This window comes from Malania oleifera, chromosome 12 (genome assembly GCF_029873635.1).
Source record: "Malania oleifera isolate guangnan ecotype guangnan chromosome 12, ASM2987363v1, whole genome shotgun sequence".
NCBI classification, from domain to species: domain Eukaryota; kingdom Viridiplantae; phylum Streptophyta; class Magnoliopsida; order Santalales; family Ximeniaceae; genus Malania; species Malania oleifera.
In genome coordinates this window covers 85,561,006-85,567,005 of record NC_080428.1, presented here as the reverse complement: position 1 = coordinate 85,567,005, position 6,000 = coordinate 85,561,006, and positions in this window count along the sequence as shown.

The following is a 6,000-nucleotide window of genomic DNA, read 5'->3' as shown; positions in this document are numbered from 1 at the left end:
TTCTGGTATTGTAAATATGGATGTACAGGTTTATGTTTTCCACCGCGTAGGTGTGCAAAATGAACAGGGTCTCCTCAGTGCTCATTTGGGGTCTGAGATGTTATAGTAGATAATCCAAGGGTATTAGAGTAAATTAAGTTTCAATACATAGTAAAGTTTAATTGAAAAAGAAAAAAAATGGTATAGATTTTCAGGTCGTTACACTTATTAGGGCACTCACATTACTCAGTAAGCCCTCAGGCGGTGAGTTTTACTTCGCTTTAATTATTTATAATGTTAACTCACACAATTTCATTTCACATTTTCTTTCTCTTTCTCATTCTCATTTTCATTTCATTTCCATTTTCATTTCCTTTCCACTTTCATCTAGCTCATGAGTGTGCTTGGTAACCAATATACCCACGTCTGTAACTCGTGACAGCCCTAAGGATATTCACTACGCCATGCTTCACCCCATGGTCGAGGTCTCACTCCATATTCCACGTCATGCTTCCTCCCATGGTCAAGGTTGTGCAGCCCGAAGACTGGATCTAACCACGATTGGCTGACCTAGTTAGATTAAAATACCATATCATATATCCCATATCTGTAATACGAATGACCGACCTATAGCCCTGATCCGGACTCAGGGGACACAACAACTCTACTAAATAGCTCAGTCGACTGTCATACCACACGCTCCACGAGTTCATGTGGTTGCACTAATACCACTAGCAACGGTACCATACTCAATATCACAACTCATTATTAGGGTTTCTATATCTATCTCCCAGGGTTATCATTATCACATACTCACAATCATTATACGGTATTAACATTTTATCAATCATATTTCAATGATCCCATTACAGCTTTCGCACTTTACAATGTTCACATTTCAATTTTCACATTTCAATATTCATATTACATAATTTACATTGCAATATTTCTATTTTTAATATTCACACTTTAAAATTCATTTCATAATAATACATATCTATCTTATTTCACATTATTCAACATTTCCTAGTGAAACGTTTCTATACTGCATATTTTATCATTTTTCGGAAAATACTCTTCAATATATTCATATATCCTCGTTTCAACGTTTCTCAATAAAATAACTCTCATATCAGTATATTTTAATTCATCTCAATAAAAATTATTCTCATCACTTTCCGTGTGACTCACTTCTAAAAATGAGTAGCACAACGACTATCCCAAGTATAGGAGTTACGTCGTATAATAATTAGTCCAAATAGGTCATATCGTCTCCATGGGAAATACTGATTAGTTTTAAACTAGCGCAAAATAGTAAAAGAAAATAAGAAAACAATTATACTGAACATGATTCAGATTCGATTTCTTGATATTTTTGAAAGTTTGTGATGAAATTGAAATAACGCAAACCTAAACTAAAAATTTAACACATGTAAACCAACCAAACAACTCACTAATTAAACAAAGATAAACTAAAATTAAATCTCAAAAATGACTTAAGATTAAACACACAACTCATCACAATGATAACTTGAAGGAAATATAAAGATTATGCAATATCTCAACTAAATAAAAATAAACTAAGCAAAACAATAAGTAAAGTTCATGGAAATTAATAAATCATGAAAAACAACCGACGTTAACCCGCAACCAAGTTATAAAACTTAGACACTCATGCTTGCAATCCAAAATTTTCGGATCAAACTATTCCTATAATAACTCATTGCAACAATAAAATAAAACACAATAGCTTAAAAGAATAATAAACTAGATGTATACTAAAATTAAAATAAAACTAATTAATCCACCCTATAATCATTCCAAACATTAGACTAAATGTATGCTAAGTTAAACAACAAATTAAACTAACCTTGAAGCATTTAGGATAACTAAATAAAAGATAAGAAATTAATTAATCTAACGAACCACTGAAATAATAAAGTAAAAATTAATATTTAAACTCAACATTAACTACTCAAACAATATATTTAAACAATATTAAAGTCAAGGGATAAGTTGAGGGAGAGATACCCAACCCTACTTGGAAGATAAATATTCAATACAATAAATAATTCAAACTATACTTTAAAGCATCTATGAAAATTGACAAACAAAAATAGATAATAATTCAACAATACTATTCAAATAAAGCAGACATAGAGGGGGAAGATGGGAGAGCTGACCGTGAGGAATTTTGCAGGGGGCTCGGGTCTCCCAGCACACAGCAAGCAGCGGCGCTGCTCCCAAAAAATTCAACCCACACGCCACCTCCTTTCCCCAAAAACCATATTTCTCCAAAACTAACCCCTACTCCCTTCCCTCTTGTTTTACCCGCTTTTTATTTTTTAATTTCATCCTAGCTTACTAGCCTGCTGCCAGCGCCCCCAATAGCCTACACGGCCAGCACACACACGCGCACATTAAGCTCTTTAGTTTGCATGGCTGGGTCACATCAAGCACCCAGCCCACCTCTTTTTTTTTATTTTGTTGGCTTTTGTTTTCATTCCAGCACACCAAGCCCATCTTCAGACACGCGGCCCACTTGAATGCGTGCATGGCCCCAAAGCCCAATGTATGACCGAGTTCTACTTCGAATTTTCAAAAATTACTCTACAATAATTAAATATAAAAGTTCATAAATTTTACATAAAATAAAAATTCAAATTTTATAAATTAAATCTAATATTTAAATACTAAACATAATTAGATATTTAATCAAAATTTTAACACTTAATAAATATATCTAAATACCTAATTACACATCTCATAATTTTATATACCATGTTTCACGTATTTCAATATTTTTTAGAAAATATTCATTAATATTTATCATTTTTCATCACCTCTTATATTTCAAATATCAAAGCACCGCAATTCAATATAAGTCATATGTCACACTATTTTATCTGATATTCATATTATAATAATTTTAGGCAAAATAACATATTCTTATTTTCACGTATTAACTAAATCAGTAATTCTAAAAAATAATTGTAATAATTTATTCTTCTTACCTGATTTCCTGAACTATACTTGCAGAGATCCCGAAATTATACCCGCAGCGCTCACCTAAATCCTGAATTTCAAAAACCCTACTTACTCAGTTCAACCCCAGAATGTCCAATATTTTAACATTTCAAATCTACATTAATTAAATTATAATTAATTCCTAAATAACTCACTTACCCTAATTTTGGGGCTATATTTACGACGATCCTACGAGAAATCCGCTCTACTAGACTTGTAAAAAATCATCCTTAGATTCTCGTAATGATGTATGATCGTCAATTAGACTTAAGATTTAAGAAAAATTGAGGTAAGAGCGAGAATTTACCTTACTCCAAGGGATATGTTTTCGTCGCTCTTACAACAAATCCACTCCAGTAGAAATTTCGATAGCAGAGAATGGAGTCCAACAGTGTTTTTTGATTTTCGATCAGGTGAATATCAGTCGAGAAATTGAGGAGAGTGGGAGAGAGAACGAAGAGAAAGACGGAAGTTAGCGCTAAAAAGGGGGGCCCTCTGTCTGCTTGCTTCCCGAAGCTTTAATATATAAGTTATATATTATATTATATGTAGTAACCGAAAAAAATAAAATTTTAAAAAAATAATAATAAAATAATAAAATAAAATAAATTAATTAAATTAAAAGTAAAATGAATAGTATGATAAGGAATATATATATATATATATATATATATATGTATGTATATATATAAGTAAGTTATTATGATATATATTTAATATATAGGTTAAAGGTATATATATATATAAAGTGTGAAGCTTCTTCAAGAAACTTTACTTTAATTAATGTTTAGTATGATATTAATATATATATATATACATAATGGTGTGCAAGCTTCTTCAAGAAGCTTGCTTAGATTTTTTTTGGAAGTGCTCTCTCTCTCTCTCCTACGACTCTCTCTCTCTCTCTCTCTCTCTCTCTCTTCGATTCTGGGTCAGTTTTACGTCGGATCGACAAACCGAAGCCACCACGACGCTCCTGGCGAAGTTCTCTACAAGTCTGCCGGAGCTGATCGTCAGGGAAACAAAGTTGGATTTTATTCCAAATCCAAGGTAAGACTTTATACTCAATATTTGGATTTTTGACAGTTGAAGAAAGTGATATATACGTAAAAATACTGAACTTTAATACTGAAAGTTTTCATTTATAGGGGATTTGATTGGGAATGTTGGGAATCATCCCTAAGTTGAGGTAAGACTTTTTAAGCCGAATTTGACTTAGTGGTAGTTATAGCAAATGTTGTACGTACGAAAATACTGAACTTTAATTCTACGAGTTTTCATTTTCAGGGTGTTGAATTGAAAACCTTGTGGGTACGGGAAAGATTTTCTTAGGGGTTTTTCAGGAATCAGGTAAGGGGATAAACTAAACTAATTTTGTTTTGAGAAAATGCATGTATATATATATGTAGCATCTGGTTTTAGGAAAAATAAATATATTTATATATATGATTTATATTTGAAAAATACTGTTTAAATGATGATATGTTGAATACGTGGAAAATTTGTTTAGGGTGGCATGAGTATAAAAATGTTGTGAAATACTATTTTCTGGGAATGAGAACGATATGGATTTCTATGATGGAAAATCGGCGTACGGGCCGAGATATATATATATATATATATATATATGTGTGTGTGTGTGTGTGTGTGTGATTTGTCGGCGTACGGACCGTGCTATGTGGATATGTTTGCCGGCGTACGGGCCGTACTATGTGGATGAGATTTGCTAGCGTACGGGCTGTGTTATGTGATTTGCCGGCGTACGGGCCGAGCTATGTGATTTGCCAGCGTACGAGCTGTGTTATGTGATTTGCCGACGTACGGGCCGAGCTATGATAAAATGTGTAATTCCGGCGTACGAGCCGATGATTTTCATGAAATATGTATATGTGAAAAATGGTATGATTGATTTGATAATTATTGATATGAGATATCCATGTATCACGATTTTAGTATATGTATATAATATCAGAATCTGGTTGGCTTGATCTAGGCTAGCACTTGCACGGTACCGTTGCTATGTGTCCATGGTCCTCGTGATCATGATATCTGTATTAACGCCGCTGTACGGAGTGGTGTGGGATTGGATGGTCGATGTGGTTATTTTCAAGAAGTGTGTTGTTATCGCCCCTGGTGTACGGACTAGTCTGGGTAGACCCATCGGACCTACAGACTATTGTTTGACTTGACAGTAGTCGGCCAACCATTGTCAGGTCCGGCCTTCGGGCCACATAACCCAGTCATGTGGGGGTAATACATGACAACAGCCAGCTAACCTAATATGATTGTTTTTATGTTATTATTATTATGATATGAGATGAGAAATGTTTATGAAAATGGAGTATATTCTGTCATGTTTTGATATGCATATGTTTTCCCAGATTTGATAAACAGTACTGAATATGTTATGTATGATATATGTAGAACATAGATTACTTATGTTACCACACACTAGTATTAGTTTATTTTCCTTACTGAGAGGTGTCTCACCCTTAAATCTTATTAACTTTTCAGGAGCCCCGGATAGGAGAGCGGGAAAAGCCCCGATGATATAGTACGGTCTATCTGCCCTTTTTGAAGGGTAAGTTTTGTAGGGACAGTTAGATTTTGTGGGAAATGTCCCTAAGTTTTATTTTTGGGATGTATATATTAAAATACAGTGATTATAATAACTCTAATATATTGTGGTATATGGTATTGAGATGTACATGTTTGTATATTTTCTGCTATTAGGGCTTCTGCTTTATGTTCTGATATATCCTTGGTGCCCACGGGTCGAGGTGGATTGTGACCTGCTGAGTTGAAATATAAGATATGTGATATTGATATTATATATAAAAAAAATATATGTGAAAAAATAAGCAGGTTGTGACATTATATTATTTGATTAATAATAATTTAATAAATAAATAGAATAAATTAATTAATAAATTTTAATTAATTAATTATTTATTTATATTTATTTATTTTTTTAAATCACTACATCCTTCTATA